General features: G+C 30.3%; 2 non-coding genes and 1 pseudogene across 2 annotated transcripts in view; all 3 read right to left on the reverse strand.

Annotated features, from left to right (window-relative positions):
- Positions 1-1,906, reverse strand: part of LOC129252547 (large subunit ribosomal RNA) — a 3,987-nt gene extending 2,081 nt beyond the window's left edge. Inside the window, exon 1 of the ribosomal RNA XR_008583502.1 lies at positions 1-1,906. This exon is cut by the window's left edge and continues 2,081 nt beyond it. This is a non-coding gene — a ribosomal RNA (large subunit ribosomal RNA).
- Positions 1,907-2,348: 442 nt separating this feature from the next.
- On the reverse strand, positions 2,349-2,529 carry LOC129252542 (5.8S ribosomal RNA; annotated as a pseudogene).
- A 590-nt stretch (positions 2,530-3,119) lies between these two features.
- On the reverse strand, positions 3,120-5,110 carry LOC129252545 (small subunit ribosomal RNA). The gene has a single exon (XR_008583500.1). It is a non-coding gene; the product is annotated as a small subunit ribosomal RNA (ribosomal RNA).
- Between the last annotated feature and the right edge of the window lie 4,890 nt (positions 5,111-10,000).

Below are 10,000 nucleotides of genomic sequence, written 5' to 3' on the forward strand. Positions count from 1 at the left end.
CGTATTCCCTTTCGTTCAAAATAATTCAAGTATTTTAATTATTTTTAAATATATTTTTATTAATATTTTTTTTTTATTAAAAACTTGAAAATTTTCGGCTTTCGCCTTGAACTTAGGACCGACTAACTCGTGATCAACCACTGTTCACACGAAACCCTTCTCCACTTCAGTCCTCCAAGGTCTCATTCGATTATTTGCTACTACCACCAAGATCTGTACCAATAGCGGCTCCATGCAGGCTTACGCCAAACACTTCTAAGCACACTATTGTACCCTCCTACTCACTAAAGTTTCAAAATTTATAAATCAATCGAAATTGTTTTATAAATCATCTACTTTAGCGGTAATGTATAGGTATACAACTTAAGCGCCATCCATTTTAAGGGCTAGTTGCTTCGGCAGGTGAGTTGTTACACACTCCTTAGCGGATTACGACTTCCATGTCCACCGTCCTGCTGTTTTAAGCAACCAACGCCTTTCATGGTATCTGCATGAGTTGTTAATTTAGGCACCGTAACATTACGTTTGGTTCATCCCACAGCGCCAGTTCTGCTTACCAAAAGTGGCCCACTGGGCACATTATATCATAACCTCAACCTTCATATCAAGAAAGGTGAGGTTCTTACCCATTTAAAGTTTGAGAATAGGTTAAAATCGTTTCGACCCTAAGGCCTCTAATCATTCGCTTTACCAGATAAGATTATTTTATATAATTTTTAAATGCACCAGCTATCCTGAGGGAAACTTCGGAGGGAACCAGCTACTAGATGGTTCGATTGGTCTTTCGCCCCTATACTCAATTCTGACAATCGATTTGCACGTCAGAACTGTTTCGGTCTTCCATCAGGGTTTCCCCTGACTTCAACCTGATCAAGTATAGTTCACCATCTTTCGGGTCACAGCATATATGCTCAAGGTACGCTCCAGTTAGAGGTATAAATAATAATAAATTATCATTATACATAACTATATGGAACGCCCCGGGATTGAATTAATTGACTATTTATTAAAAAATAGACTAAAAATTAATCCCATTATATTTAAGTTAAGTTAATTATGCCATTAAGTTTAATATAACTCAATGACTTGCACATATGTTAGACTCCTTGGTCCGTGTTTCAAGACGGGTCCCGAAGGTATCCTGAATCTTTCGCATTGTTAATCATATAAATGCATACAAATAAATATTAATATCATAGATATTAAATTTTTTGTAAAATTCAAAAAATGAATTTTAGCATTATATATAATAAAATCTATCAACACTTTATCAAATCATTAGTATTTATTTTATGTTAATATGCTTAAAAAGCAAATTAATTTAAATAAACTTAATATCACCAATGATCTTTTGATAAATACTTTATTATGTTAATAGATTACAATGTCCTTATATGAAAAAAATGCACATTATTTTTTTAATTATTTAATGATGAATTTTTCATAATGGATATTCAGGTTCATCGGGCTTAACCTCTAAGCAGTTTCACGTACTATTTAACTCTCTATTCAGAGTTCTTTTCAACTTTCCCTCACGGTACTTGTTTACTATCGGTCTCATGGTTATATTTAGTTTTAGATGGAGTTTACCACCCACTTAGTGCTGCACTATCAAGCAACACGACTCTTTGGAAATATCTTTCTAGTAATCATTAACGTTATACGGGCCTGGCACCCTCTATGGGTAAATGGCCTCATTTAAGAAGGACTTAAATCGTTAATTTCTCATACTAGATATTAAGATATTCCATACACTGCATCTCACATTTGACATATAGACAAAGTGACTTAGTGCTGAACTATTTTCTTTTCGCTCGCCGCTACTAAGAAAATCCTTGTTAGTTTCTTTTCCTCCCCTCATTAATATGCTTAAATTCAGGGGGTAATCCCATATGAGTTGAGGTTGTTTTAATATTCTTTTTTTATCTTCTCACAATTTAATAAAAAAATTATATCATCTTTTCATCTCTATTTTTCTTTTCTCCTTTTATATATTGTAAATATATAAAAATAATAATAATGTAAAATGAGGCAATCCTAGAATAAAAAATTTAATTTTTATGCTAGACATTCCTCCTTTTAATTACATATATAAATTATTATTTTATATATATATATAAATAATATGAAAATTTTTTGTAAAGAATACTTAGATTCAATATTTTCATCATTTCATTTTATTTGAGAGGATTTTTTTTTTAAAGAATATATAATAAATAAAATTCATTATATATCTTTATTTTTTTTGCTATTAATATTATGAATTATTTAAAATCCAATAATATACACATTTGCTTAAATTCAATTATTTTTATAAAAGAATAAGCAACTTATTTAGCATAGTCTTACAACCCTCAACCATATGTAGTCCAAGCAGTACTTTAAAATTGAATTTAATGTACATAACAGCATGGACTGCGATATGCGTTCAAAATGTCGATGTTCATGTGTCCTGCAGTTCACACGATGACGCACAGTTTGCTGCGTTCTTCATCGACCCATGAGCCAAGTGATCCACCGCTTAGAGTATTTTTTTATTTATTTTTATTTATAACAAATGTCAATTTTTTTTTGCATATATTAATTGAAAGAGTAAAATTAAATAATATTAATAATATATAAATTGATTTTCTTTCAATAATATATATCAAATATATTTAACTCTAAACATTTTTATTAAGTTGCGAATGTCTTAGTTCAACAATAATACAGTGGTGGTATTTATTATGATTCAATTATTTTGTATTTTTTTAATCATTTTATGTATATATAATAATATAATAAATATATACCACTTTTGTTATTGTGAACAAATTAACTTATCATTCAATCAAATGAATAATAAGTACAACTTTTTATTTTCATGTTTAAAGGTTTTTAAAAGAAAAAAATAAGAAAAAACATTACAAAATGTACCATCATATATTATATTTAATATGATATAATTGATGGATCACAAATTGAATGAAAAAGAATAAAAAGAATTATGGATTCAAAATAATTATATAAATTTTTTTTTTTTTTCTTTTTTTTTTTTTTTTTTTTTTCTTTTTGTTCGTTTGTTTGCTTGTCTGTTTGTTTGTTTGTTTGTTTGTTTTTCTTACGGATATGGAACACAATAATGATCCTTCCGCAGGTTCACCTACGGAAACCTTGTTACGACTTTTACTTCCTCTAAATAATCAAGTTCGGTCAACTTTTGCGAAACAACCGTGACACACGAGGCGTCACAGTGATCACGTCCGGAGACCTCACTAAATAATTCAATCGGTAGTAGCGACGGGCGGTATGTACAAAGGGCAGGGACTTAATCAATGCGAGTTAATAACTCGCACTTACTGGGAATTCCAAGTTCATGTGAACAGTTTCAGTTCACAATCCCAAGCATGAAAGTGGTTCAGCGGTTTACCCGGACCTCTCGGTCTAGGAAATACACGTTGATACTTTCATTGTAGCGCGCGTGCAGCCCAGGACATCTAAGGGCATCACAGACCTGTTATTGCTCAATCTCGTTACTGCTAGACGCAATTTGTCCATTTAAGAAGCTAGTGTCCTTATAATGGGACAAACCAACAGGTACGACTCCACTTATATAAACACATTCAAACACTTGTACATTCAAGATGTACGCATGAAAGAAGGCTATATAAGTTTCAACATCATAATCCTGAAAGCATCTATTTAATATATTTGAGTCTCGTTCGTTATCGGAATTAACCAGACAAATCACTCCACGAACTAAGAACGGCCATGCACCACCACCCATAGATTCGAGAAAGAGCTATCAATCTGTCTTACACGCTTATGTTCGGACCTGGTAAGTTTTCCCGTGTTGAGTCAAATTAAGCCGCAGGCTCCACTCCTGGTGGTGCCCTTCCGTCAATTCCTTTAAGTTTCAGCTTTGCAACCATACTTCCCCCGGAGCCCAAAAGCTTTGGTTTCCCGGGAAGCGACTGAGAGAGCCATAGTAGTAGCTACACCCAATTGCTAGCTGGCATCGTTTATGGTTAGAACTAGGGCGGTATCTGATCGCCTTCGAACCTCTAACTTTCGTTCTTGATTAATGAAAACATCTTTGGCAAATGCTTTCGCTTAAGTTAGTCTTACGACGGTCCAAGAATTTCACCTCTCGCGTCGTAATACTAATGCCCCCAAACTGCTTCTATTAATCATTACCTCTTGATCTAAAAACCAATGAAAGTAGAACAGAGGTCTTATTTCATTATTCCATGCACAAAATATTCAGGCATTTGGAGCCTGCTTTAAGCACTCTAATTTGTTCAAAGTAATTGTACCGGCCCACAACAACACTCGATGAAGAGCACTGAAGTAGGTTTAAATAGGAGGAATATATAAAAAATACATTGTATTAATTATATATAAGAACTCCACCGGTAATACGCTTACATACATAAGGTAATGTACATACCACAATATATAGTTGTACTACCCGTATGAAGCACAAATTCAACTACGAACGTTTTAACCGCAACAACTTTAATATACGCTATTGGAGCTGGAATTACCGCGGCTGCTGGCACCAGACTTGCCCTCCAATAGGTCCTTGTTAAAGGATTTAAAGTGTACTCATTCCAATTACAGGGCCTCGGATATGAGTCCTGTATTGTTATTTTTCGTCACTACCTCCCCGAACTGGGAGTGGGTAATTTACGCGCCTGCTGCCTTCCTTAGATGTGGTAGCCGTTTCTCAGGCTCCCTCTCCGGAATCGAACCCTGATTCCCCGTTACCCGTTGCAACCATGGTAGTCCTAGATACTACCATCAAAAGTTGATAGGGCAGACATTTGAAAGATCTGTCGTCGGTACGGGACCATACGATCTGCAAGTTATCTAGAGTTCAACCAATTTAACGATCAAATGATCGCTTGGTTTTAGTCTAATAAAAGCACACGTTCCATAAGGTCCGTGTTTATATTGCATGTATTAGCTCTAGAATTACCACAGTTATCCAAGTAACTGTTAACGATCTATGGAACCATAACTGATATAATGAGCCTTTTGCGGTTTCACTTTTAATTTGTTTGTACTTAGACATGCATGGCTTAATCTTTGAGACAAGCATATAACTACTGGCAGGATCAACCAGAATAATATTTGTATTTATATATTTTTCTTTGTTTTTCATATTTGAAAATTTCATAAATTACGGTGTATATAAAAAGTAAAGGGGCGACCCCCCTTTAGCTTTTCTTATCAAAATTCAAAAACCGTTTTTTATGAAAAAGAATTTTCGTTCTCTATATTATATATTTTATATAAAAATATAAGAACGATATTTCTTCTTAATATTTGCCAATTTTCAAATAATTTATCATTCTTAATAACATTTTACTTTTTTTTCAAATGCATTTTTAATGTAATAATTTCATATATTACATAATTTTTCTCTTTGAATTGAAATTAATAATTTCATAATTCTATTTTTTAATCATAAATATATATGATTGAAAAAATTTTCTCCTCTTTTCCTTTGTTTAAAATTTAATTTTTCTTATAAATTTTTGTTTTTCTTATTTTTTTCTCTTCATCATCTGTTTAATTTCCTGTATTTATACAAGAAACAAACAGTTGAGGATAATTTCTATGTAATGCTAGTATAGAATATAAAATTTTGAATTCAAAAATTTATTTCTATTTAAACTAACTATAGAAAACCAGGAATAAAATACAATAACACCAATATGCCATAACATGTTAGTATAGAATATAGATTCTTCATATATGTATATATATTCGAAAATTTTTTCTATTTAAACTAACGTATGGAAAACCAGGAATAAAATCATAATATTACCAGTTTAATATGGCTCAAATTCGAGTTTCATATAGTTATGATTCGATTTATATGCTTCAATATCATTGGTTAGTTAACTTTTGATATTTTCATATTATATCACATGCCTTCACCGTGAGTGTTTTTTGCCATGCACACCTCACATTGTCAAAAATGTATGGGAAAAATTCATTTCAATACATTTCAGTTTGATTTGAAATGTCTTTATTATATATTTTAGTGCCAATATGCCAAGGTTATATTCCATAACTCTCTATTTAAACTAACGTATGGAAAACCAGGCATAAAATCACAATATTACCAGTTTAATATGGCTCAAATTCGAGTTTCATATAGTTATGATTCGATTTATATGCTTCAATATCATTGGTTAGTTAACTTTTGATATTTTCATATTATATCACATGCCTTCACCGTGAGTGTTTTTTGCCATGCACACCTCACATTGTCAAAAATGTATGGGAAAAATTCATTTCAATACATTTCAGTTTGATTTGAAATGTCTTTATTATATATTTTAATGGCAATATGCCAAGGTTATATTCCATAAAATGTTAGTATAGAATATAGATTCTTCATATATGTATATATATTCGAGAATTTTTTTCTATTTAAACTAACGTATGGAAAACCAGGCATAAAATCACAATATTACCAGTTTAATATGGCTCAAATTCGAGTTTCATATAGTTATGATTCGATTTATATGTTTCAATATCATTGGTTAGTTAACTTTTGATATTTTCATATTATATCACATGCCTTCACCGTGAGTGTTTTTTGCCATGCACACCTCACATTGTCAAAAATGTATGGGAAAAATTCATTTCAATACATTTCAGTTTGATTTGAAATGTCTTTATTATATATTTTAGTGCCAATATGCCAAGGTTATATTCCATAACATGTTAGTATTAGAATATAGATTCTTCATATATGTATATATATTCGAAAATTTTTTCTATTTAAACTAACGTATGGAAAACCAGGCATAAAATCACAATATTACCAGTTTAATATGGCTTAAATTCGAGTTTCATATAGTTATGATTCGATTTATATGCTTCAATATCATTGGTTAGTTAACTTTTGATATTTTCATATTATTTCACATGCCTTCACCGTGAGTGTTTTTTGCCATGCACACCTCACATTGTCAAAAATGTATGGGAAAAATTCATTTCAATACATTTCAGTTTGATTTGAAATGTCTTTATTATATATTTTAGTGCCAATATGCCAAGGTTATATTCCATAACATGTTAGTATTAGAATATAGATTCTTCATATATGTATATATATTCGAAAATTTTTTCTATTTAAACTAACGTATGGAAAACCAGGCATAAAATCACAATATTACCAGTTTAATATGGCTTAAATTCGAGTTTCATATAGTTATGATTCGATTTATATGCTTCAATATCATTGGTTAGTTAACTTTTGATATTTTCATATTATTTCACATGCCTTCACCGTGAGTGTTTTTTGCCATGCACACCTCACATTGTCAAAAATGTATGGGAAAAATTCATTTCAATACATTTCAGTTTGATTTGAAATGTCTTTATTATATATTTTAGTGCCAATATGCCAAGGTTATATTCCATAACATGTTAGTATTAGAATATAGATTCTTCATATATGTATATATATTCGAGAATTTTTTCTATTTAAACTAACGTATGGAAAACCAGGCATAAAATCACAATATTACCAGTTTAATATGGCTTAAATTCGAGTTTCATATAGTTATGATTCGATTTATATGCTTCAATATCATTGGTTAGTTAACTTTTGATATTTTCATATTATTTCACATGCCTTCACCGTGAGTGTTTTTTGCCATGCACACCTCACATTGTCAAAAATGTATGGGAAAAATTCATTTCAATACATTTCAGTTTGATTTGAAATGTCTTTATTATATATTTTAGTGCCAATATGCCAAGGTTATATTCCATAACTCTCTATTTAAACTAACGTATGGAAAACCAGGCATAAAATCACAATATTACCAGTTTAATATGGCTCAAATTCGAGTTTCATATAGTTATGATTCGATTTATATGCTTCAATATCATTGGTTAGTTAACTTTTGATATTTTCATATTATATCACATGCCTTCACCGTGAGTGTTTTTTGCCATGCACACCTCACATTGTCAAAAATGTATGGGAAAAATTCATTTCAATACATTTCAGTTTGATTTGAAATGTCTTTATTATATATTTTAATGGCAATATGCCAAGGTTATATTCCATAAAATGTTAGTATAGAATATAGATTCTTCATATATGTATATATATTCGAGAATTTTTTTCTATTTAAACTAACGTATGGAAAACCAGGCATAAAATCACAATATTACCAGTTTAATATGGCTCAAATTCGAGTTTCATATAGTTATGATTCGATTTATATGTTTCAATATCATTGGTTAGTTAACTTTTGATATTTTCATATTATATCACATGCCTTCACCGTGAGTGTTTTTTGCCATGCACACCTCACATTGTCAAAAATGTATGGGAAAAATTCATTTCAATACATTTCAGTTTGATTTGAAATGTCTTTATTATATATTTTAGTGCCAATATGCCAAGGTTATATTCCATAACATGTTAGTATTAGAATATAGATTCTTCATATATGTATATATATTCGAAAATTTTTTCTATTTAAACTAACGTATGGAAAACCAGGCATAAAATCACAATATTACCAGTTTAATATGGCTTAAATTCGAGTTTCATATAGTTATGATTCGATTTATATGCTTCAATATCATTGGTTAGTTAACTTTTGATATTTTCATATTATTTCACATGCCTTCACCGTGAGTGTTTTTTGCCATGCACACCTCACATTGTCAAAAATGTATGGGAAAAATTCATTTCAATACATTTCAGTTTGATTTGAAATGTCTTTATTATATATTTTAGTGCCAATATGCCAAGGTTATATTCCATAACATGTTAGTATTAGAATATAGATTCTTCATATATGTATATATATTCGAAAATTTTTTCTATTTAAACTAACGTATGGAAAACCAGGCATAAAATCACAATATTACCAGTTTAATATGGCTTAAATTCGAGTTTCATATAGTTATGATTCGATTTATATGCTTCAATATCATTGGTTAGTTAACTTTTGATATTTTCATATTATTTCACATGCCTTCACCGTGAGTGTTTTTTGCCATGCACACCTCACATTGTCAAAAATGTATGGGAAAAATTCATTTCAATACATTTCAGTTTGATTTGAAATGTCTTTATTATATATTTTAGTGCCAATATGCCAAGGTTATATTCCATAACATGTTAGTATTAGAATATAGATTCTTCATATATGTATATATATTCGAAAATTTTTTCTATTTAAACTAACGTATGGAAAACCAGGCATAAAATCACAATATTACCAGTTTAATATGGCTTAAATTCGAGTTTCATATAGTTATGATTCGATTTATATGCTTCAATATCATTGGTTAGTTAACTTTTGATATTTTCATATTATATCACATGCCTTCACCGTGAGTGTTTTTTGCCATGCACACCTCACATTGTCAAAAATGTATGGGAAAAATTCATTTCAATACATTTCAGTTTGATTTGAAATGTCTTTATTATATATTTTAGTGCCAATATGCCAAGGTTATATTCCATAACTCTCTATTTAAACTAACGTATGGAAAACCAGGCATAAAATCACAATATTACCAGTTTAATATGGCTTAAATTCGAGTTTCATATAGTTATGCTTCGATTTATATGCTTCAATATCATTGGTTAGTTAACTTTTGATATTTTCATATTATTTCACATGCCTTCACCGTGAGTGTTTTTTGCCATGCACACCTCACATTGTCAAAAATGTATGGGAAAAATTCATTTCAATACATTTCAGTTTGATTTGAAATGTCTTTATTATATATTTTAGTGCCAATATGCCAAGGTTATATTCCATAACTCTCTATTTAAACTAACGTATGGAAAACCAGGCATAAAATCACAATATTACCAGTTTAATATGGCTCAAATTCGAGTTTCATATAGTTATGATTCGATTTATATGCTTCAATATCATTGGTTAGTTAACTTTTGATATTTTCATATTATATCACATGCCTTCACCGTGAGTGTTTTTTGCCATGCACACCTCACATTGTC

The sequence above is a fragment of the Anastrepha obliqua genome, unplaced genomic scaffold (assembly GCF_027943255.1).
Source record: "Anastrepha obliqua isolate idAnaObli1 unplaced genomic scaffold, idAnaObli1_1.0 ptg000254l, whole genome shotgun sequence".
NCBI classification, from domain to species: Eukaryota; Metazoa; Arthropoda; class Insecta; order Diptera; family Tephritidae; genus Anastrepha; species Anastrepha obliqua.